The sequence below is a fragment of the Equus przewalskii genome, chromosome 1 (assembly GCF_037783145.1).
Source record: "Equus przewalskii isolate Varuska chromosome 1, EquPr2, whole genome shotgun sequence".
Classification (NCBI taxonomy): domain Eukaryota; kingdom Metazoa; phylum Chordata; class Mammalia; order Perissodactyla; family Equidae; genus Equus; species Equus przewalskii.
The window spans coordinates 11,778,595-11,804,129 of record NC_091831.1 but is presented as its reverse complement, the minus strand read 5'-3'; the positions used below and the strand labels follow the sequence as shown (position 1 = coordinate 11,804,129).

At 48.1% G+C, this 25,535-nt stretch overlaps 1 long non-coding RNA gene across 2 annotated transcripts; it reads left to right on the top strand.

Moving 5' to 3' along the window:
* Nucleotides 1-23,863, top strand: LOC103547118 (uncharacterized). 2 transcript variants are annotated; one of them, XR_011529801.1, is made up of 4 exons: nucleotides 3,445-3,650; nucleotides 3,940-4,160; nucleotides 6,594-6,771; nucleotides 23,085-23,863. It is a non-coding gene; the product is annotated as an uncharacterized lncRNA (long non-coding RNA). The 2 variants fall into 2 exon arrangements; XR_011529787.1 differs by lacking the exons at nucleotides 3,445-3,650; nucleotides 23,085-23,863 and adding an exon at nucleotides 1-1,170 and having other exon boundaries at nucleotides 6,594-9,744.
* The last annotated feature ends 1,672 nt before the right edge of the window (nucleotides 23,864-25,535 follow it).

Below are 25,535 nucleotides of genomic sequence, written 5' to 3'. Positions count from 1 at the left end.
ACAGTCTGTAGAACCCACAGTTGGTGCTTGATAGACAGTTGCTAAACGAGTGAACGCATGAATGCATGAATTCAAATCAGGACTGTCTCAGGAAGTCCACATGCCTGCCCGATGACGTCTGCCATCAGACGCGTCTTGCTGAAACGCACATATCCTGCTCGACAGCGGAGGCTGTCACTCACCGGAGGGGGCACGCATCACCCAGATCAGAGAACACTTCCATCTGTCCCTGAGGAGTCCTGTTCTCTGCAGAAGCCACCGTGTGCTCCGGGAATCCAGACGTTCTCACAGCACTGATCTTCCCAGACAGGAACTGAAAACAAAAGAGTCAAATCTATGCATTTTCCCATGTGTTATTTTTATTTTAAAGATGCACAATATGATTAAAAAAGAAAAAAGAAGAAAAGGTCTATTCCTCCTCCGGAATTCTACTTCCAAAGAGACAGCAACCATTCTCATCTGGAGTGTGCTTCGTGAATCCCCTGGAGCGTGTCCTAAAACGCTGGGAGCTGAGCCCCACCCACAGTTTCCGATGCAGGAGGTCGAGGTGGGGCCCAGGAAGCTGCCTTTCTAGCCTGTTCCCAGGGGCTGCTGATGCTGCCGGTCCGGGCGCCAGGAGGATCGGTGAGCCCGAGGACTCTGCTGGGCTGATGGGGAGGCAGCAGCCCTGCTGACTTGCTGTGTGGCCTAGAGGAAATCACTGTCCACTCTGAGCCTCAGGTTCCCTGCGGGTAAAGAGAGAACCCCTAGAACGTGGTTCAGCGACGCCCAGCACCAGACTTCGCATCGGCACGTCCCAGCCAGTGCTGGGCAGCAGAGGGCAGCAGAGACTGGGAAATGGGGTTTAGTCCTGCTGCTTAACCACGCCACTGAACTGCATATTCACTGAACTGTCTTCTGTTTGAACGACATCTCTCTGGCAACTCAGCGCTCCAAAAACCATCAGCCAAAAGAACAGGAAATCTCCTAATCCATGTGCACTCTCTTTCGTGACTAGGAGAAGTGAACTGATGCCTTACGTGGAAGTTTATTAGAGTCAGATACTTCTGAATCTCCTTTATGGCCCTTCTGCACACAGGGAAACTGAGGCCTGGAGAGGGAAGAAATGGCCATGGTCACACGTTGGCGGCAGGCTTAGGATAATGCACAGGCCTATCGCTCTATCCTGTTGTAAGTTCACATTCGCTCCTAGAGGAGAATCACGCAGGGTGGGCTCTGGGGGCTCCCGGCAAGGCCCAGGGACTCGTGGGTAGGTCAAGGACAGGAGAGGTTTCCAAGCCGGGCCCCATGAGCCTAGAGCACCCTCCATGTGCAGCTGGCAAAGGGGTGCCCTGCAAATATTTCACCCCAGGGTCCCCAAACATCTACGGGGGGTGGGAAGGGAGGCAAAAGATGCAGCTTCCCAAGACCCACCCCCAGGACCCCATTCATCAGGCCTAGGGGGGCGGCCCCAGGATCTGCATGGTAAACACACCCCCATGAGACTCAGGCTGGTGTCCCCCAACCACACCTGGAGGATCGTTGTGTGGAGGTCAAGTCACAGTGGAGACAAGACAAGGGACGTGGCCAACACTGGAAGTTCCCATCTTTGGGCTCAGAATCCCGCTCCCCCACCACCATGAGGCATATTCCTTGGTTCTGGTAACTTCCTCCCACAGTATCTGTGCTTCCTAACATTTTGGAGGCTCCATACTTTGTGTCTATTACTAAAAAGTTATTAATCAAAATAACAAGTTGTCAGATAAACGTGTTATTTTTTCCACCTTGATAAATATGTCTTCCTTGTGATCTGGAAGGCCAGCTTTGAATTTAGAAATCTCAGGAGTTGCCTGTCAGAACGTGGCAGTGCAGGGAGCAGGACTGTGGCCCATCCCCTTCGAGGTCCACCCCCAGCTCTTTATTGGGCTGGGAGGGGCCTTGTGCACATGAGTGAGTGCACACATGTGCGTACGCACCAGCCTCCTGTGCCCACGCACCAGCCTCATGTGCCCAGGTTCTGTCCACAACCCCATCCCCGCTACCTACACATCCAGCTGCACTGTCACCCAGAGGAGAATGGACCCAGGGAGAGAGGCCCACACAGACCTGGAGTTGGTTCAGGGCTCCAGGTTCCCAGGATGAACTCTGGAAGGACAGGATGCAGGAACCGGGTCCCCACATCCCAGCCCAGGGACTCGTCACCCTATAGACAGCAGGGGCCCAGGAGGCAGAGGAGTCCCGCCCCTTCCTGCCCGGGGCTCAGACGGGACTGCCTCAGGGGCAGCAACGCCACTCCTCCTGCCCTTGGAAGACCCAGTGCTCAGTGCTGACCGCCCTGCTCCACTCCTCAAAGGGCCACAGTTGGACAGGGCAGTTGAGTGGCCATCCATCCCCACCCCTAGCCCTAGGAGGCGTTCAGAGACCCCTTAACGAGAAGTCCAGATCCACCTGCCACTTCCAAGGAGACATCTGGGCCCCGGAGCCTTGGGTGTGCTCAGGCTCCTTGGCTGTGGTGGTCCGGGGATGAGGGCCTCTCCCAGGCCAGGCCTGCGCCGCGGGCCGTGTGGGAGTTGAGGGCCTGGGTCGTGAAAAGCCCCGGTGGGCCTGTGGATGCTACACTAGCATTGGGTATCCATAGCCTGACTCGGAGGGCTTTCTGGAACCTCAGGGAGGCGTGCTGGGACAGAGATGGCGGAATCCAGGATGGAGCAGGCTGCTTGGAGATGGGCTGCGGGGCGACCGCGGCTCAGGCTGAAGGCGAGGGCTGCCGCCGTGGCTGCCAGCTGGGCCGCGGCAGGGGCTCCGGGGCTGGGGCTCCACGGGCAGGCCAGCACCAACTGTAGCAGCATCTCCGTCAGAGGACAGGGTGGGGGTGGGTGCAAGGGAGGGGAGGGCCGTTAAAACACAGCTTTCTAGGCCTCACACCACCCCTTCTGAATCGGGGAGCCGGGAATCTGCATTTTAACAAGTCCCCCAGAATATTCTAATGCACACTGAAGTGTGAGAAGCACAACTTGGAAACATTTTTTTACTCATCCAACCAACAAATATCTTCAGAGTGTTCCCTCCCTTGACACCGTCGGACCCCTGTCTCCTGCAGCCAAGAAAAAGCCAGCTCTCCCCAGGCAGCTTCTCTCCCTCTTCGGGTCTCAACTGCAATTTCATCTCCTCAGCGGCGCCCTTTCCAAAATAGTTGCCCCTTCCAGGCCCTCTCCACCACATCCCCTCACTTAGCTCCTTTTGGCCTTTACCACGGGCACAAACTAGCTCATTCATATATTTGTTTTACTCATCGCTGTGTCTCCCCCTCTAGAATATAAGGTCCCTCAGCCGAGGCAAGGGCCTGATGAACCGAGATCACCCCTCCATCCCCAGTGTTGCTGGCAAATAACAGGCTCAATGAATCTTTGTTGGGTGATGAATGAGGCCACTTCTCACAATGGGACAATGGGGCAGGCGCCTGTTGGAGAAAAAGGGCATTTGAAACGAGGGAAGGTGTAGGTGGCGGAAGCCCCCGAGCCCCGAAGACCCAGCGCGGCTGGCTGCCAGCCCCTCTCCAGGGACGCTGGCCCATGAAAGGCAGACAGGAAGAGAGACCAAGAGAGCTCACAAACGGGGGCGTCCTCCCACCTGAGGGAGGATTCAGGGCTCAACACGCTTCCTGGGGCCAGGTCCGTGCAGGCAGAAGGAAGAGGCCCGGGGGCTCCTAGGCCGCGCCCGTAGGGGCCCGGGGTTGGCGGGAAGCCGCCCTTGCGAATCTGCTTGTAGGTACTTGCTCTCTGGCATGCCATGAATTGTTTTCTGGCTGCCTTGCTAGGGGATTAAGCTTTCTTTTAAAAAGATGAAAAAAGTCTCCAGCAAAAGCTTGACTAGAGCTGACCCCCAGGAGTGGGGGGTGGGGGGGGGGGTGTACAAACTGACGGCATTACATTTGTCTAATTAATCTTCTTGTCAACAAAGTTGTTCTCTGCCGGTGCCAGCCCTGACATCAGCCCGCAAGCTTGCCACGCTGGTTCAGACCCGACCCCAAAGGCCGCCCCTGACCCGGCCCTGGCTCGCCGACCGACCACCCCCAGAACGCCGGCTGTGGTGCTGCTGCTGGAGGGGGCGCCGGTGGATGAGACCTGAGGTGTCCCAGACCCGCTAGCCTGGGGGCCTGGGGAATCCAGCTTGACCGAAAGGTGGGTAGAGACGGAAGGTTCGGCGCTCTCCAAGCCATAAGGAGCCTGGCTCCCAAACAGGACTCAGAGACACTGAGCTTTCTCTCAGGTTAAACTCTAAGGGGTTCAGTTCCAGAGAGCAGATCGCTGGTGCCACGGCTGGGCTGCAACTTTGCACATCAGGGCCTTCAGGACACAGGCAGGAATGTAAATAAGTCTGACCAGGCTTAAGAAGTGGGGGGGGGGGGGGGGGGGGGCACTGAGGTCAAAGGGCCAATACAGGTCCTGCCTATGAGAGGCAAATTTTCAGACTGTGCACACAGGTTTATGGGCTAAACTGGGCCCAGCGGTGCCCATTTCCTACCTCTGTATGAGACTTTTCAACAGCACACATCTCCAGGCCTTCCCCACCTCCCGTCTGACACAGGCCCCTCCTGATTGTATTGTCAGAATCACCCTGGTGATTTCCTGCAAAGCATTTGGAATGGTCCCTACCCCCTTTGTCTATTTACTTATTATCTGCTCACCTCCCAGCTTCTTAACCAAGCGCTCTGTGCATAAAATCCAGGCGCTCCGTGAACTTGGATGGGGAAGCATTCACAACCTTTTCACTAACTTCTAACTGAAATCTAACGTTTTCTTCAGTCATGAATATAGGCAACACGTCACAGTGCATTAGCAGTGCCTGTGACTCTGTCACCAACAGCAATCATGGCTGTTTTCACCCTGCCTTGCACTTGGTACCATTACCTGGAAATATCATCTGTGCTCATCACTATTTGAAAGGGTGGTTAATATACTGGTCTGCACATCTTGTTACATCATATATTAACAAAAAACATGACTATCTGACAATTAAACACTTTGATGACTGCATTTCAGTATAGTTGGCTGCTTTGTAATTCTGTGTATCTTATTTTTTTTGTGTGTCCTGAAACACTCTGAGAAGGGACCCAGGAGCTTCACCCGACTGGGAAAGAGCCCACTGCACCCCAAGCTCCCTTTTGTCTTCTTCTGTATCATCAGCACCCATCTCGGGTCCTAGCACATAGTAAATGCTTATCACTGTCCTGCTGACTGACCTACTGAATGAGCCATAAAACAAATGAATGCATGGTGGCATGAGCCTTGATATGACCTTGTCCGGGTGCAGGGACCTATGTACCCCCAAAGGAGCAGAAGGTTCCCGGAACCCTTTGCCACCTGAGCTCCTTTCTCCGCCACAAACCCGCTGCCCCAATGGGAGGCTGGGGGCCTTGCATCCCCAACTGAGACTTCAGGGCTGACCAAAGAGTCTCGGCCAAGTAGGACCCCACCGGGCCATTCCCTTTGCTGCTGCAGCCACACGGGCCGCCAGCGCCCAGAGCTGGAGACCAAGGGATGTTCCCTAAAGGACATAGCAGTCCCTCCCCATCCACTGCAGTTGCCTGACTCACCCTGGTCCTGGCGAAGGTCGGAGTCGGCGGCCCCGGATGCGCTGCTCGCTCCGGCCGCGCGATGGCACTGTGCGCCCGGCCGAGGAGGCGCTGCGGGTCCCCCTGCGCGCACTCATTTTGGGCTCCCCGCCCGGATTCCAGGCCCGGAAGTTGGGATTCGGATCCTAGCTCCGAGCCTCCGTGGGGCTTCGGCCCAGGGAAGGGCGCTTGCGGACCGCCTCGGGCCTCTCTTGAGCCCCCTGAGGTTAATCAGCAGCCAGTCAGTTACCCATCAATTGAGTTGCGCCTCAATTACCCATCCGTTACCCATCAGTTCCTTGGGGCTGGAAATCATCCCCAGGGCAGGGCGGGAGGCGTGGGAACGCCGGGCTCCTGGGCCCAGGCTCAGCGGGAGGGGCAGAGGGGCCGGGTCGTTGCTGCCCTCGGGGTGAAACCCCAGGAGGCGGGCTCTGAGACCCTCTAACTCGCTGTGCGCACCCCAAGTCTTCAGAGGGGACCATAGCATAGAGGCCAAGCATCCTGTCATGAGAGCCAGATAGACTTGAATTCTAATTGTGTCGCTGCCTTTCTACCTCCCTTTTCTCTTTTGCAAAATGGGGATAATAATGGTTCTGTTCAGTTGGTAGGATTGAACGAGATGGTGCTAGAAGGGCTCGCTTAGCACCGCGCCCTGTGTTCAGACACTGCAGGATCCATCATCATCATCCCTGTTGACTCAGGCTAGGCGAACCTCGGCGTCACCATCCGCAAAAGAGGAACAGTATCCGCCCTGTACCTTGCTTCATGGGATTGTGGTGGATTTGAATGAAATGTATGCAGAGCTTGCACTGTGTCTGGCACGCTGAGAATAGCCAAGGACTGTTGTCCTTTATATTGTTCTTGAGCCTGTACTGTGCCGGCGTAGGCAGACACCAGGACATCCTGCTGCCTCTAATAATACCGTCACCCCCACGTCCTAGAGCTTTATGCCTAGATGGGGTGCAGACTGCACCAAGTCTCCCGTTTTCTCGTTTTCTAGAGAGAACTCGTGCAGTGGGGATTGCTACTTTCAGAAGGAAACTGGAGAAGGTCGTGAACATTCACCCCAGTCCTTTTTATCCAGCGAGATTCACGCCTGGAAAACTGCTGTCTGGTCAGAAAGACTTTGCTGAGAAGAGCCAAGAGCTGAAACCCAGCCGAGGTGTTTCAGGAAAGAGGTGAGCCAGCCTTGCTCCTGTGCTGTCCTGCATCGGCCCTAAGGCGCGTTTCCCTGCGCGGACGGAGACCCGGCTCCTCCTGGCTGGTCCCTGTGTGCGCGGTCACTGGGGCGTGCAGGCCCGAGCCAGCCCTCTCTGAGTCAGCCCCGGACCAAGGTGTCCATAATTAAGAGACACACGTCAGGAATGTAAATTCCTGTGGTTCCCAGCCGAGGATGGATTCATTTGGTGCCTCAGGACAATTACAGGCTGAGGGAGTCTGAAAGAGGCAGTGTTACAGTTTAAAGTGTTATCAGTTTAATGAACTGCTTATGAAGTGTTAAATGCATACAAGTGTAAACGCGGCATCTGGGCTTGTGTTTTATTTGTAGACTTCAAACTGAGCGCTTGGTGTTTTGAAAATGCCAATTAATGGTGTAAAATCAGAAATCCTAATGGGAAGAGAAAGATTCTTTTGTGATATCTCCCTAAACTATATCAAAATGAATCGGAAACACACACACACACAGGATATAGCACAAAGAACTAAAAGATAAAGTCTTTTAAATTAAGGAAGCAGGAATTTGCTACTCTGTTTTGCGTTGTTGCATGATTTGGTGTGTTTTTGCTGGAGGAAGCAATGAAGAGTTTAAAATCAGAGGTACCATCAACACAAATTTCCCAGAAGTTGTTCTAGGAAATTTGTCATTTCTACCCATTTCTTCCAGGCCAGAAAGTAGACAGTCTACAGGAATATTTACTGTGCTTTCATGAGAAAAATTTCCAAGCTACCCCTTGAAGCAATGAAGTTGGATTTGGAGCAAATGGAAACATTGTGAAATTGCTTATTTTCTTCCAAAATTTGTATTTTTCTTCCTTATTTCCTGTTAAATCAGTGTCACTCATTAGCAACCATATTTTTGCGTTATATACTCAGCAGAATTTTCGCTCCATGACTGTATTCCAAATTAAACTTTTAAGTTTCCAGGAAAAGTGTAACAAATGTTTAAATCGGTCAGAAGTTAAACTAATGAGAAGAGGGAGAAAATACCCCACAACTTTCTTCTTCTCTTGCACAGCGATTGCTTTTTATCTGCTTCACACCTTGGGGACACTTTTATCCCTGGGATCTTGGAAAGACTGTTCACAAAGCAAGAAGACCCAGGAAAATGCCAAGATGCCTGAACTTCGAGCTATTGAAAAGTTCTGGCAAATGCTGGTTTCAGGGAAGCAAAGGCAGTTTGAGGATTTCATTGCAAGGTTTGGATGGGGCCGCCCACAACCAGTTGCACTGTGTTAGAGCTGGAACAGTGTCCAGTCTGGAAGCCTCATTTCACAGATGGTGTGGCAGAATTCCAGGCTGTGACAGTAGCATACCCGGGATAATTTAGTGATAAAGTTACAAATATAGCTCCTACCCTTTGCTGAGTGTTCTTTAATGAGCAGCTACTAGTCTCGTTTATGGGTGTCTCTGCCAGGGTACAACGTACACATAGCTAAATGCAAAGTGTTGCTTTTGAGTGACAATAGACAAATGATGCCCTTCATGAGAAGAAGGTGGCCATATAAATTAATCTCCTGGAAGGTGACCCAGCAAGACCCAAGCTCTGTCTTCATTCTGCCCTTGTTTGCTTTTCCTTCCAAAGCAAAAGGCCAGGATGAGCAGGGAAAAATTAAAAGAGCAATTTCCTGGGACAAAGTTGTAAATCTGCTATGATCCTGACAAGACAGTGGTGGCTTTGCAGGTCAACGACAGTTACAGACAGACAAGGTCTGGAGTAACCTGAAATGTTCTTCTAAGGAAATTCTGGTTGCTTCATCAGGCCCAGAATATTTTCAGAAAGAAGTATATTAAAAGTATTATATCTTTGAGGGAAAAGAAGAAAAATGAAGATATTATAAAACTTCAGTAGCCAAATCAAACCATCAACAGATGGATGGGTATAACAGAATGCCTCAAACACAGACCTAATAGAGATAATATAGATAAAAAATTAGTACATAGTAAAGATCCATGAAGAAAGAGAGATTAGTCAATCAATGATGTTGGGACCAACCATGTGGAAAAAATTAAAGATAATCCCCAGCTCTCCCCATATACCAAAATAAATTCCACATGCATTTAACAGTTATATGCAAAAATAACATAAAAATGGAAGACGTAGGTAAATTTCAGAGAAGGACTTTGTAGATATAAAAGCTTAGACATTAGTTAAAAAGTTAAAGGTTATTGGGTTTGACCACAGAAACATTAAAACTTCTCGACGTCAGCAACGCTGGGAAGATGTTTGTGATAAATACCGTGAAGAATTAATCCTATTTTTATGTGAAAGGCTATTTTGCAAAACAATGAGAAAAGTGCTAACATAACCATATTAAAATGGACAAAGAACACAAGTAAATAACGAAAATACAGATATTCAACAAACATGTAAAATATTTAAATTCATTCATCAAAATATACATCAAACCAATAAAGAAAATTCATTTTTCCCATTGAGCTGCCGTGGGACACGCCGTCTTGCACATTCCCAGCGGGAGGTCACACTGGCAGAAGCTTTCGGTAAAACAATAGTGTTAACCAAGAGCCTTAAAAATGGCCATATCCTTTCGTTATGTTTTCCTGGTTCTACAAGAGCTCTACAGCCAGATAAGAGCACAAAGAGTCATTTACAAGATTTTCCATTTTTGGAGTTGCTTATAAATTTTGGGAGATAGCCTGTATATCCAGTAATCAGAGTTGCTATCATCCAAATGATGGAACATTATGCAGCCATTATTATTATTTTTTTAAAGATTTAAGGCTATGGGGAATTGAAGATGAAATAATGCTAAGAGAACAGACTTTGGATGTAAAACCTGTACATACTGTATATTTTAAAAGACTGAAAACAATACTAAAAGTTTTCAATGGGCATTGGGTGTAATTTTTATTTTCTCCTCTGATGCATTTATTTTTTTCCACAATAAAATATATTAATTTATGTTCGAAAACAAGTTGTTGAAAATAACACCACCTTCTCTGTCTGACCCCCTCATGCAGACTCTGGTGGTGATTGGTGGGGGCAGACATTTTTCTCAGGCGGTGGGAGGTGAGCACATTCTCTCATTGGAAATGGGACCACGTTCTCACAAAGCCGGCCGGGCCCTCCCATGGCTTCTTGTATGAAAGTTTGTTCTGCACTCGTCAAATCCTTTAGGGCAGGTTTTCCCAGCCTAGTTAGGGGAGCAAGGTCTTCAAAACCCTAAAGAGCTCTGCCTAACTCCCACCGTCCTCTGCGTCTCTACCCCTTAGAAGGGGAGGGGCTTGCTCTGCTGTGTTTTTCTGTACTGTGGGAAGATACTGTCAAACTAGGGGTCCTTTAGAGTTGGTTAGAGGAATCAGTTCTCTGTCTACATGAAGCCAGAAGGGCCTCCTTCTCTACCTTGGCCAAAGGCAAGCACAAATGAGCTCCACATATCCCGGTGCTCGCTGGCTCTGGGCTCCATCACATAAACTGGGGAAGGAACTTTACTACACACTCAGGAGCCCCAGCTGGCCCTGTAGAGCTGTCCTCTGTTGGGGTCTGCTCTGGCACTGCATACGGGGGTGTACTGGAGCCAGCTCACGCTGCTGGCCAGAGCCTGCTGTGAGCATCTCTTCCCAATTCTGTTCACCACATGGGTAGCTTAACCTTGGCCATCATGGGAGTATTTACACCATGGAAATAGTCAAACACTGCAAATGGGGCTTTTTTTTTTCCTGGAAAGCCCAGAATTATTTTATCTTAAATAAAAATCTACCAGCACTTAAAATAACGATCGTTTTGTTCTCTCTCACAGTTTCTGTGGGACAGGAAACAAGGAAGAGCTTGACTGAACAGTTCTGGGTCTCAAGCAGTTGCTGTCAGATGATGGCTGGAGCTAGGAGAGGAGAGGGCTGCAGCAGCTGGAGGCCGGCTGGAACTCTCCCACCCCTCGTAGGCATGTGCTTTCTCCACGTGGGAGAGTATGGGCTTCCTCACAGCATGGCGGCCGCAGCACCATCAGCGTGCTTACATGGTGGTCCAGGGCTCTGATGAGAGTGCTCAACTCACATGGCAGAACTGAATTGCCTTTTATGGCCTCACACTGAAGTCAGACGGCATCACTTCCATGCATTCTGTTGGTTATAAGTGAGTCAGAAGCTTACCTAGTTTCAAGGGGAAGAGAATTAACTTGAGTGTCAAGTTTCTTGAAAAGTATATAGGATGAGAAATACGATGAGAGATGGTGTTTTTGGAAAATATAATCTGCCATAGAGTTTTAAAATATACTTTGGGATTTGCCTTCAACGGCTACAGCACATTCTTGCAGATATTCAGTGGGTGGCTACTCTCTGTTTGCTGAGCGTATATCTGATTTCTGAGAATACAGAAAGGTATTGAGAACTAACTCTAGTAAACAAGGGAGCTAACTCTGCTGGATAACCAGAAAAAGAGAAGTTACAATGGTGACGGAGTCAGGTTCATATGAGTCCTTACCCGAGGCCCAAAGACATTTCCCAAAGAGGATGCCACAGCCCTTCTCAGCAACACCTCAGAAATAAGTGTGCAACCTTCTAAATGGACTGCTTAGAAGAGCAGCTTCTTCCGGACTAGATATTACAGATGCAGCAGTTTCACCATAAGTCTATCTCACCGTCTGGTAGCATACTGCACTTTTCTTTTGCAACCGTCAATGTATTTAGCATTGTCCTAGGCATAGGAGAGGCACAAAGTAATACCTGAGTGATTGACTTACCCACTAGAGCAAAAATAAGCCAGCTCTTGGTTCAACTCAGTCCCTAGGTACTATTTGGAATTGGCCAGTCATAAAAAAGAGAAGCTGATTCTTCTCTTCAAAACCTCTTAAAATCTTCCAGTCTAAGTTTAGGCTGGAAGACTCAGGGTTTAAATAAAAATGTACATTTCTCTTGATACACGAGTTCATCTCTTTCCAAAGTCTGTGAACCTCTGCATCTATTTCCTCTCACCCTTGTTGGTGGGGATCACAGAGAGCAGAGGAGTAGGTGGGCAGCGCAGGTATTGATGCAGGTTTCTTCGTGGCCTGGAAGGAAGACCCAGATGGACCAATTGGCTTATTTCTCCTTCAGGCCACTAAGTATCCTCTTTTTGTTCCCAGGCCCCACTTGACTAATTGCTCCTCAACCATCAAATATTTATCAAGATTTTAAGCTATTCTGTCACTAGATGGACATAGATGCCCATGGAAGTCGTTATGCATCTGTGCTTTCCCATTAATTGGAGCTTTGAATTTCCCTCATCTCCACCAAAGACGAAGGAAAGAACTCAGAATAGTTTTCAGTAGGACTCATGGTTGTAGACATGTTGGTGCTTACACAGGATGTCAGAGGCATTTCCTGCTCCCTATAGATCATGTGCTCCCCCTGCCATATTTCTGAGCCCTCTTGCAGATAGGTGGGGCCATATTACTAGTTCTGACCAATGGGCTGTGAGAGGAAGTGACCTGTTACTTCTGGGTTGCAGCATAAAGCACTGGGAGTGGGATCTCCAAGTGTTCTCTTCCTCTTCCATGGTAATAATGGAGGTCATGTATTCCAAAAGGGATAGCTACAAGATGCAGGGCCACCATTAGCCTAGGTCTTTAAGTGACTATGTGGAGTACTAGCTCCCTTGACTATTCCTCAGGCCCTGGCCAACCTATGCTGGGCATGGAATAAACCTTTGTTATGTTAAGGCACTAAAGTTTTAGAGTTAATTAGTTGTTATAGTATAGCCTAGCCTAACTCGACTAGTATAAAGGTCTAGAGCAAAAGAAGAGGCCTGTGAGCTAGCCATGTTCTCACCAAAGGCTGGTTTAGTGGTCCTATCTAAGCAGGACACCACGTGAGTGGCCCACGTGTGAGATGCTACTCTGCTGGCAGGAAGAAGTGCCACTCAGCTTTTGATTTAAGGAAGATAAAAATGGGACCCTACTGGCCAATAAAGGATATTTCCTTTGGATACCATAGAAGCACAATAAATATTTTATTTTTGACATGATTGTTTATTATGGGACATATTTATGGGTTCAGGATCATGATCAGTATGTAGAGAGTCTAAAAGCCAATGTCTGATGAGTTAGGTGGACACCTAGCATTTAACTCTCAGATGGATATGTAACTATCGGTGTGCATACACGTGTGTGCGTGTATGCATATGTGTCTACATACCTATAAATCCACAAGAGTTGAGAATATAATAAATAGGGGTATTGTTGCCCCATTTTGTAGTTGGCCACTCAGTGGCTCTACTCCGGAAGCCAGTATCAAATGCTAACAGATTTTTATAAACAGTAAATGAAGGAAGCCAGAAAATCAACCTCTAAAGGAAGAAGGCCAGTCATTTATTGAAATATTAGGCAGAAATAATATAGAATATTATTATATATATGTATTATATATTACATATTTTCTTATATATATTATATATGTATTATATATATTAGGCAGAAGAATATAGTTGTTAAAAGTACAGGATTTGAACTCTGACTGGCTGGGCTAGAATCTCGGTTTCATCCCGCTTCAGGTGTGTGGCCTTGGGTTAGTTATTAATCTCTAGGTGCCTCAGTTTCCTCGTATGGAAAGTATTGATGTCATGTAGTTGTTATAAGGATTAAAAGGAATAACTCTTCAAGGTCCATATTAGGATTATGTTTAGCTGTTTGTAACAGAAAACAGTGGCTTAAAACAAAAGAAGGGGAGTTATTTCCTTTAAAAAACCAGAACCAGGCACTCCAGGCTGGTAGATTGCCCAGTGTCAGGGACCAGGCTCCTTCTAACTTGTTCCCTCATCTTCAACAAGCAGCTTTCACTCCATGACCCAACATAGTCACTGGTGCTCCAGCCATCAGATCCTCACTTCAGCTAGCAGGGAGAAGAGAGAAACTAGAGGCAAAGGGCTCATTCTTTACATCTCATTGACCACAACTTAGTCCCATGGCCACATCTGGGTCAAAGGGAGGCTTGCAGTGTTGTCTCTATACTGGGGGGGGGCCACGTGACTAGCTTCAAACCATGACTTCTAGAATTAAAGAAAAGGCAGAAAGCAGATACCAGGGTATACAGCTTGGAGTCTGTGTCTCAAGTGCTTGAAGCCGTACCTGGAACGTAGTGAGCAGACAGTAGATGTAGACTGACACTTATCAGAAGTCCGCCATAGTGATGGAGCTAGTCACGCTTCAAGCACACCCTAGACCTCCCCTTCTTGTTCAGAACAGTTTACTTTTGTGCTCAGGTTCAATATACAAAACAGACTGTCCTGTTTTGACAGAATAGCAACAACAATTGAAAAATAAAAAGCAGGTGCGGGAAGGGACTGAATCTTATATTCCCTGGGAGAGAAAACACTTGCACCCTAATGATGCCATAGGTGTTGGTGCAGCAGGGCTACGAGGGGAGCCCTGGGAAGGGATGAGAGGTGAGGGGGCCTCAGGGGAGATGACTCCTCCAGCTGAAGGAAGGATTTCAGATAGACACGTCCACATGAAATGCAGATGAGAACTGCTCTGGTCCTTCCCAAGGACACACAGGACGGCATGTCACCTGGCTTCTCTTCTCCCAGCTCCTGGTGAGGGCGAGGGGAAGGAGAGGAAACAGGAAGGAAGACAGGCTCGTGGAAAGGCTGGGACCTGAGGGGAGCAACTGCCGCTCCTGAAGCTACTCCTGCTACTCCCAAGCCTTTGGTTGCCAGGACTGCTCGGCTGGCCCCACCCTCAGGTTTGCGTGACAAGAGAGGGGACGGCCTGTGTTGTCCTAACCTTTTGCATCGGTTCCCTTGCTGGAAGGGGAGGCAGTAGAGGTCCTCTTTGTTCCAGCTCAGTCAGCCCTCTCCTAGAGGCTTTATCCTGCAAATGTCTTCACATCTATGTCCTTGTGTTTCTAAACCAGCAGTTCTCAAAGTATGGCCCAGGGAACCCTGGGGTTCCCCAAGAAACTTTCAGAGGATCCAGTAGGTCAAAACTATTTTCATAATAACACTAAGATGTCATTTGTCTTTTTTGTCCTCATTCTCTCATAAATGTGTGGTGGAGTTTTCCAGAGGTTGTGTGACATGTAATGTTGCAAAGAAGTGAATACAGAAGCAATTATGAGAATCTTTCTGCCTTCCATTAACCCAGATTTTAAAAGGATTTGCAAAAATGTAAAACAAAGTCCCTCTTCTTGGCTAAAATTTTTGTTTTGAAAAATATAGTCGTTTTTCATAAAAATGTGTTATATATGTTAACATGTATTATTATGTTATTTTAAAGGAATTAATAAATATTTTAAATGTTTCATAGTTTTAGTTTTAAATATGGCAGATATCAGTAGATACAACTCACATGAAACAAAGGCTCTTTTGTGTCTTCAACGATTTTCAAGATTGAAAAGGGTTAGCAAGCCAACCAGTTGGAGAGCCACCGCTTTTTTTTGCACTGCTAGTGTCTGTGTGCACACACACGTACACTGAAAAGTACACCGTGACCAAATGTCCCTTCCTACCTCCAGGCCAGAAGTTGGCAAACTTTTCTGTAAGGGGCCAGAGAGTAAATATTTTGGGCTTTGGGGGCCATAAGGTCTCTGTAGCAACTTCTCAACTTGACCACAGTATGGCAAAATCAGCCATAGACGATGGATAACAAATGAGCCTGGCTATGTTCCAATAAAATCATTTATGGACACTGAAATTTGAGCTTTGTATAATCTTCATGTATCACAAAATATTATTCGTCTGCAAATATTATTCTTCCTCCACATAAATAGATTTACAAATCAGAGAACATCCTCGTTTCCTACTTTTTAGCTTGGGAAATACGATTAGCCATACTACGTCACCACTTTTCTCAATGCCGTCGAAGGCTTTCAAATTAAGTGGGTGGTGAAAGTTCAAGGGTGTCATCCAGAGTTTGCTTTTGTGTGAGGGGACATATAAGCTGGGTGCTTGAGACTCAGAAAAATGCCTCTAAGGAACTAGCTGAAGGCAGGGCAGGGAAAGATATTGGTTAAAAAAAAGAAGAAATAGAAAAATTCATTCTGCTGAATTCAGTCCGAATTGTCTAACAATCTCTGACTTGTTTCCTACTCATTCAATGCACACTGTGTTTATTGAGTGCTTACTATGTACTAGAGGCTTAAAAGTTAAAAGATTAAAAATTTGAATCATATTTTCTATAGAGACTTTCTGGAACTCTTTTTGGAATGCTTTTTGTGAATTCACAAACCAGGAATCCATGAATAATGAGGATCAACTCATGTCAATGTGTTATTAGCACCTAAAAAGTTCTCAAGATGAATAAACATTGGTATGCTCGTTCTGGGGGAGTTGGGCCATGTATCTGTAAAATCTTTAACTCTGAGAGTTCAACTTCTGAAAATTATCCAGAGAAAATCATCAGGCAAGTGAGTGAATATTTATGTGCAAGGATGCTCATTGAAGAGTTGTTTATAATATAATGGAATATTATGCAGTTGCAAAAAATAACGAATTAGATATTTGTTATTATGAAAAGAAATTCATGAAATGCTGTAAAGTGAAAATACAGTCAGGCAATAGATATACAACGGGCCCATTTATTGAATTGATATATTCCATTTATGATATAGATATACTGTCATGCACCACATAGTGACATTTTGGTCAATGATGGAGTGCATGGACGACAGTGGTCCCAGACAATTAGTACCGTATAGCCTAGGTGTGTAGTAGCCTATATCATCTAGGTTTGCTTAAGTACGCTAGATGGTGTTCACACAACAATGAAATCGCCTATTGACACATTTCTCAGAATATATCCCTGTCATTAAGCAACATGTGACGGTATTGAGTCTATGGGTAGAAAAAATTCTGCAAGGAGATATATCCATAAGGTACCATGTCTGGGAGTTTGGATTATAGGTGAATTTTTGTTCTTTGTACTTCTCAGTGTTTTCCAAATTTGTTTAAAATGAGAGAGCTACTCTTAGAACTAGAAATGTATTATTTAAATAATGACTAGTTTTGGGGTGCTTACTCTATGGCAGACACTGGGCTAAGTTCCTTAACTCTTAAATTTTTATTAAAATCCTATGAAGCAATAGTTGGTTATATTTTATAATTTGTCATAAAAATAGAGAAAGTCTCAAGGTCTCCTCGCTTCGTTCCACACATTTGGAAGGCTCTGGAGGGCTGGCTCCCTCCGACACGCCTTGCTGCCACTCTGGGAACCAGAATCCCAGGCAGAGACTTCGGGCCAAGTCCCCATTGCTCAGAAAAGTGCTGAGGCCTGAGTCTTCCCAGCCAGGGCAGAATTCCTGGTGCTTGGCCACAGGGATGGGGCGAACGGATTCAGGCAGGAATTTTGTCTGTCTCCTTCTTTGTTTTTAAAAGAAATAGCCACTGCCTACACTGGGTTGAGCCCAGTATTATCTGGTTTTCTTCAAAGGCTGAGCAAAGATGAGCTGCTGCGTTTATTTATAAGTTTCTGGGAGAGAGTGTGCTCAGCCCAGATCGGAGTCAATTGTCAGCAGGGCCCGTTACAGCACCAGGATGAGCTTAACAGATGTAAGCGCATCGGCGTGAGAGTTTCTGCTTGTAATTTATCCTTTCGAGCATGGCTATATCCCCAACCTGGATTTTTCCAACAGTCAACAAATCAAAAAATGACCCAAGGTGATAATGGGAATGAAGTTCAGGCTCCAGCCCTTTCTATAGGGCATTCTTCCCCAGTACCAGTCTGCAATACCATGCTTGACAAATCCTCTGCTTTCCAGCTTTTCCTTTTACTCCACATATTATAAACTGGAGTCTGCTAGATCTGAGGCCAGAGGACTTGGATGCAAGTTTGGCTCTGCCACATTCTGCCTGTGTAACCTTGAATTAAGTCACTAACTCCGTCTGGCCCCTCAGTTTGCCTATTTGAAAAATAAGGTCTAAATATTAGGTCGTGTTTTGATTTGTTGACTGTTTAAAAAAATACAGGTTGGGATATAGCAATTAGGTCCCGTCCTAGAGCCTTTCCACTGAGTTCTGTTCAGGCCAGCACAGAGTTTGGGTTCTTGCGATGCCAAAAGGCTAGAATTTTAAAGCGCTACTCGATTTTCAGCATCAATGAGCTTAGCTGGGGTATTTCTGGGGCAGGAGCAAGGAGGGGGCCTTCCAAAATCCCAGCACACAGGGGTCCCTTGACCTACATAAAACAAGTCAGTGGCCCCTGCGGCCAGCCAATTGGAGCTCCTCCGATCACGTGGCAGAATCAGGCACGGTCTGTGGTTCTTTTCAGGGAGCTGCATTTTCCGAGAAAGGTGTAAATGTCAGTCTCATAAAAATCCATTCTAAAAGCCCCAATCAACTTCTCAATCATCTGCTTCCCCTTCTTCTCTCAGCTCTCCCAGAGTGCCCACGGCGCTTCTGAGATCAGAGAGCATAATTACAAATGAACTGGGGCTCTGGGGAAGGCTTACAGCTTAATTAGCTCCCGTCCCTGCGCTGTCTGCGTTTCTCGGCCTCACGCTCCATGCAGGAGCCCTGACTGCCGGAGAATTCAGAGCGGGAGCCTCCTGGCTTGTTAACACACTCTGCTCGGTCCCTCCTGACACTCACATCCAGGCGGCAATTAGGCCCAGCGAGGAGGGGAGAGGCCCCTGTTTGTGCATCCGGAGCTGGCTGGCGGGGGGAGCTTCTTGTCTGAGCCAGCCCGGAGGTGAGGCGCACCGTGGAATGTGGAGTGGCGGCGGCGGCTGCGGGAGCGTGCACCTGCCCGGCCCAGCCCAGGTCAGAAGGCTTCGGGCTGCAGGTGTGTTTCCAGGGGCGTCTGGCAGGGGCGGGGCACTGAAGATACCTGAGGTTAAAGGGGCTCATACACTAGGGGTCCGGCGTGGGGGCCAGGAGGGATGGCAGAGATAAGGGCTGCCGTGACCCCTGGCTGTGAGCCACCCTGGACAGCAGAACTCCCTCCTAGCTCAAGCCGGGGCCTCTAGAAAGGGCTGTGGGCTTGTGCAACATCAGAAAGAAGCAACTGTGCAACCACACCTGGAGGGCCCCTCTCAAGGGAAGGAGCAAACCCCAAAGTTGATTTCTTGGTCCTCATGACTTCCTGGTGTGTTAAGGCTTGGGCTGTTGCTGAGTGCCTGGCTTGAGGTGTTTCTCCACCCTAAAGGGAACTCATTGCCCTGTCTCCTGGAGAAGAGGGATCTTAGAGGAAGAATCCAGCCTGGAGGCAGAAAAAAGAAGCCATTAGCTAGGCACTGATGCTTGTCCAAGAAGATAATGGAGGAGGAGACAGGGGCGCCTCCCAGCTGCTGATCCCACCCCCACTCCCCAGCCGGGCGTCTGCACGGCCCAAGAGGCCTGAGCTTCCTCGGGACCCAGACCCCACAGAAGAATTTAAGCCACACTCCCTCCCTCAAAGAGAGGGAGTAAAACATCCAAACTGAAATGAATACTTGGATTTAATATTTAATAAAAATATTTAATAATAATACTACATCTAAAAGTCAGCCATCACTCTACTTCAGTACTTATATAAAAATGGGTTTGAATGTCAGCCAGGGATGTATTTCAATCTGTTTGATATAACACAAAATGGCTTTCCTCAAATTGAGTGCCCTGGGCCCACAAAACTCTTAACACAGACCTGCCTTACACCTCAGAGAAACTAAGACACAGAGGCAACATGAACCTATTTCACGACCAAAGTGCTGAGGCCTCAGAGGGACCACAGGCCCTGAGGCCTTAGAGGGATGCCCTGGACCGGGGCCTGACCCTTCTTGGGGATGAACTTTGTCAAAGGATGCTCAGCGCTCACACGGTCCTTTGTATACACCTGCCAGGCTCACGGGGGGCCTTTCTTCTTGAGGAAAGAAGACTAAGGGGGAGTGTTGGAGTGAATGAGAGAGAACGTCCCGTCTATCTCTTATTTCCGAGCAGTGCTGTAAATCTCTGCCCTGCCGGCTCTCCACACTGAGATGCCCTTTGTGCCTCCTCCGGTGGCTCTGAACCAGGCTGCCTTTTTGTTATATCGTTAGGGAAGGATTGCTTCTGTGCACAGGAGGAAGCCAGAGTGACTAGTTGCTCGCTGTATTTATATTTTAAACAGGCATTGACTGGGTGTGGACCACATAGCTGGCGGATGCTATTTTTGAGGTGTTCAGAGGCCAGCAGGGGAGACAATTATAGCACAAGGAAGGCTCAGAGAAGAGTATGTACAAGTGTTGCAAGGCCCAGGGAACCTGAGAGTCATTCTAGCTGAAGTTGGGAGACCACACAGAGGAGAGGATGGCCAGGCTGGGCCTCCGATGATGACCAGGGTGTCTGTGCATCCAGGCCTGAGAGAGGGTGGGAATTAAGGGTCAGGGACTGGGCTATGGGGCAGGGGGCTCAGGATGGACAGGTGGATTGTGACCCGAGGGAGGGAGGCAGGGTGCCCGGAGCAAATGAGAGGAGACAGCCTAGACTACAGGAGCTACGGGAGGAATCCAACAAGGGAATGTTTCTTCGGCTTCTCTGCTGCAGAGCAGAGGCTGGAAGGGAGGGAAGAGAAAAGGGAGGTCTCTTCGACTGCCTGCTTTTTAGCAACATCACCCTACTTGTCAGCCACAGCCATGAACGGGTCACACCACTGTGCTCTCCGTCCACGGCACCCTGTGGCTGCCTCTGTAGCTTTTCTGCCTATAAACCAGGGATCTTTCCATGAAAGCTCCAGCTGGGTTTGGACCTAGATCCCGAGCCAACCGGAAGTCCCCAGGCCTTGCCACTCAATGTGTGGTCCAGGAACCCGCAGCATCAGCATCCCCTGGGAGCTTGTTAGAAACGCAGACCCTCAGGCCCCGCCCCAGACCCACGGGATCAGATTTCTCCAGCTCACCAGAGCCATGTGACTCCCTGAGGGTTTCTAGACCTAGAGTGGCCACTGCCTGGGGCAACGCGACCTCAAAGTTGGACCCTTCCGCTCCCAGGCTCAGGCCACCGAGGACAGGGCGATTACAAAACCAGGAATTTTCTCCAGGTGCTAAGCAAGGCTTAGTTTAGGGTTTTCAATATTGCAGGCAGAAGGCCAATCAGAAGGGGCTCAGTCCCTCTCAGACACACGTTGTCTTGTCGGGCGCACAATCAAGAAACAAAACAACCCAGGAATGCCGGTGAGCTCAGGCCAAGGTGGAGCAGCAGTAACTCATGCCGCAACAAGTTACATGTGTCTCACTGACGAGGCAGCCTGTACAGGTGGAGTCACGCGCCCATACCTGTCAGCACGTACATTATCCACGATTATCTGGATTTTCTTTCCATTTGGCCTCAGAGAAGGAGCCGCCACACAAAGAGTTTAGCAGAGCAGAGTCACTGGCCGTGCACTTGGATAGAACAGTATCCACAGATACAAAGAATAACCAGTTTAAGGTGTATGTCTATGGGGGGGTGGGGCTGCCGAAAATCCGACGCACCTTCTCGAAGGGGAACTTACGAGAAGCTCTCTGCTTTTCTGCAAGTCACGACGTGAGAAAAGCTTCTCATCACATTTAGGGCCTTAAGCATTTGAAAATAATAGAAAGGAAAAGTTTTGAATTAAAATTTATGGTTGAGCCTGCCTGTCTGGGAGGAGCTGGCTTCGTGGGCAAAGCTGACGCCAGCCAGGCTGCAGGGGCTGGGAGAAATTGGACACCAGCGTCCCCGAAGTGAGGGGGGACGGCTCTCCCAGAGACCAGCGCGCTGGCCCCTCTGGGCCCAGCAGCTCCCGGCTCAGGCTGCACTCTGGACACTCCTGGGGGAGTGTTTAAGCAATGCTGATGCCCGGACCACACTACAGACCAAGCCAATCTGAATCTCTGAAGGTGGGGCCCACTCATCGACAGATTTTTAAAGCTCTCCAGGTGATTTTAATGTGACACCAGGGCTGAGAACCACTGAAGACTCCAGAGCTGGAGGAAAGGGGTGGGGCTCCTTGCTTCTGACCCGCTGGGGTCTTCCCCTCCGCTGGGAGGGGAGAGTGAAGCTGACAAATTCATCTGCAGGGATGTGGTGTCAGTTCAGCACTGTCCTCACCACTCCTTGCCTCTGAGCAGTATGAACACTTCCGATTTCCATCTAGGCAGCATTTTTCAAAGCACTTAGACATCCATGATCTTATTTTAACCTGTGTATTCGTTTGCTATTGATGATGTAACAAATTACCACAAATGTCAGGGCTTGAAGCAACACAAGCTTATTATCTTACAGTTCTGTAGGTTGGAAGTCCAGCGTAGTCTTACTGAGCTAAAATCAAGGTGTCACAGGGTTGTGCTCCTTCTGGAGGTTCCAGGGGACAATCTGTTTCCCTGCCTTTTCCAGCTTCTGGAGGCCACTCACATTTCTTGGCTTGTGGTCCCTCCAATCTCCCTGCTCTCTGCTTGCCTCACATCTCTGTCTCTGACTCCGACCCTCCGGTCTCCTTCATCTGAGAACCCTCGTGATTACACCAGGCCCTCTAGGATAATATTCCCATCTGAAGATCCTTAACTTAATTGTATCTGCAAAGTCCCTTTTGCCATGGAAGGTCCTATTCCTAGGTTCTGGGGATTAGGATGTAGACATCTTTGCGGGGTGGGGAGGGGAGGCGCATTCGTCCCCTCCCCCACCAATAGCACCTGAGTCAGATGTGCATTATTATACCTGTTCAGCAGATGAGAAAACTGACACCTAGCCAGAGACAGGCAGCTCCTGGATGGTAAAGCTCCTACATTCTTGTAACCCCATGCCTCATTGCCACAGCATCTGGCGGCTACCTCTTGGACTCATCACCCATCTTGATCCTCCAGCCATTGATCACTTTCCCCTCCCCTCCCCTCCATGAAGCCCAAGGGGTCTCCTGCCCTCCTGTGGGGTTGGTTATTCCTACCCTCTTATATTGGACAGCTTCATAGGCACCCAGCAACTGATACAGAATGGTGTCACAGCGAAACCCACGGCTACAACCAGGTCAGGCTGCATCACCATGGGGCCTGGGAAGCTGGGTTCTCTCTCTGGGCTGGTGCCCATGGTTTTAGGCTCCTCACATCCCCTTGACTAGGTCATCATACACACAAATAATACCACAGACCTCTCCCCTGTGGCATTTCTCAGAATTCCACCATTGTTTATGTACTTCTGTAACTAATCTCGGTCTTTCTCTCTCAACTGTAAACTCCACAAGGACAGAAAACATACTTGTTATTGCTCACCAGCACCTTGTAGGGTGTATGGCATTTAGGGGATATTTAATAAAAATCTGTTAAATGAAGGAGTGTTTGCCAGCTCTCTAAGGCTGACAGACTGTAACTACTTCTTTGCCTTCTAGAAGCTATGGTTGATTGCATTAATGTTCCCATCTACTGCTTTCCCCTGTAGGAGGACCACACATCCCCATTCATTGACATGTGACCACAGAGGATCCCTCCCTGCCACTTCCAGGCTTGGCCATGTGACCTGCCTTGGCTGGTGGAATATGAATGGATACGACAGAAGCCATGTCTCTGCAACTTTGAGAGCAGTTACATGGCTTGGTTCTGCCTCTTGTTCTTTTCCCTTTGCCAAGAGAACACAATGTCTTGACTGTGGGCTGCTCCTTCAGCACATGTCCCAGAACGAGAAGGAGCATGGAGCAGAGCCACAGTGGCCACCATGCAGCTCTCAACACGAGCAAGATTGAAGCTGATTTTTGTTACTGCAGCACAACTTAGCAAGCTCTGACAAATACAGAAGGCTCTACTGGACATCTCGGGGTATATCTATCCAGCTTTCCTTCCTCCCAAATGGAGACCACAATGCTGCCACCTACAAGCTGTGTGATTTTGAGAAAAATCACAGAACGTCTTGGCCTCAAATTTCTACACTAACAGACAGAGCTTTCTCCCAGCTTTCTGACCAGCAATTCTGAAGAACTAGCCTATCACTTGACACTTGACCCCTGTCGTTCATGAGTTATCTTTGCACGTGGTAGTATCATACCAGGGAAGTCCCCCCAAATTTTGAGTCCAACAGCTATGTATTCTTGAGCAAATTGTTTTATCTCTCTTATCTGTAAAATTTTTCTCCTCTATTAAAGGAAAATGCATCACACAGCATTGGGGTATGTCATCTAGCTCATAGAATGTACTCAATAAATCGAAGTGCCCTCCCTTTCTCTTACCTTCTTGATCAGATTGAGTCCTTTGAGATACACTTCTTTGAGTCTGACATGCCCTGAACCTGGGGTTTCCTCAGGGAGGGGGTGACAAAATCCCTGGATAAAAACCCACAGAGGTGTATGCAGATATTCATAGCAGCATTATTCATAAAGGTCCAAAAGTGCAAACAAGCAAATGTCCATCAGCTGAGGAACAAACAAAATGTGGGATTATCCATATGATGAAGTGTTTTTGAGCCATAAGAAGGAACGAAATACTGATTTACGCCACAAAATGGATGAACCTTGAAAACATTATGCTAAATGAAAGAAGACAGTCACAAACGACCACCTATTGTGCACTTCTATTTATATTAAATGCCTGGAAAAGGCAAGTCCATAGAGACAGAAAGTAGATTGTGGTTGTCTAATCTACTGGCAGGCTGGAGAGGATGGAGGGGTTGGGGGGGGGGGGGCGGTGACGATAGCTAATGGGTACAGGGTTCCTTTTCCAGGTGATGAAAATGTTTTGGGGCCCGCCGTGTGGTCAAGTGGTAAAGTTCACGCGCTCTGCTTCGGTGGCCCAGAGTTTCACCAGTTTGGATCCTGGACACGGCGCCACTCATCAGGCCATGCTGAGCTGGCGTCCCACACAGCACAACAAGAAGGATCTACAACTAGAATATACAACTATGTACTTGGGGGCTTTGGGGAGAAGAAGAAGGAAAAAAAGAGAGAGAGAAGATTGGCAACAGATGTTAGCTCAGGTGCCAATCTTTAAAACAATTTTTTTAACTTAAAAAAAAGCAAATGTTTGAAGTTAGTGGTGATGGTTTCACAACTTTGTAAACACACTAAAGAACAATGAATTGTACACTTTAAAAGGGTAGATTATATGGTGTGTGAATTATATCTCAATATTTTTTTAACAAAGAGCCTCTGGAGAGATGCAAAGGGACCAGTAGCCAGGGGTGGCTGGCTCAGGGGAGGAACATTGCTGCATCCGTCCCTCTTCTCAGCCCTCTCTGTGTCACCCTGCTTTGGTCTCCTAAATCTCTTCATTTTTGCTGAGGCCACATGCCCAAGCAAGGAAAAAGTCTCTTTTTGCTTAGCTCAAAGGAAATGGTTGAGATTTTTCAAGGATCACTTTATTAAAAATTTAAAATGGGGTAGAGTGAGGAATAAGACTATAAATGCTCAAAATGTGAAGGAATGAAAGATGGAAGTCTCCTGGAGTTCAGATTCCTTACTCTACAACAGTCACAAGTACAAGCCAACTCATGGGTCTCAAGTCCTTCCCACCCATTCAGTTCTGTCTAGGAAAACCAACCCTGAAAGTCCCCGGACCTTTGGAAGCTCTGGACAATCTCCTCTATCCCTCCTTGCCTTTCACGTTGGGCCCGAGCCCTAGCTGGTAACAGTCTGGTCGCTGGTCCTCTCAGTATGGAATGCCATCTCCTCCCCTCCAGACCCAGGGACCAAGGCATTGGTGAGTGAGAGCATGGGTGGGGACCCTCAGCTCTTCTTTCCACCCCAACCTCCCAGAAGGAGAGGGCTGTTTCCTTACAGTGCTCCACAAACATTATTGATGGACCTATCACCCAGGGCCCAGAAAATTCTAACTTCCCTTCACTTCCCAGGAGAGTGTAGGTCCCTTGCCCCATCTTCAATCTGTAGGTTCAAAGATGACCAAT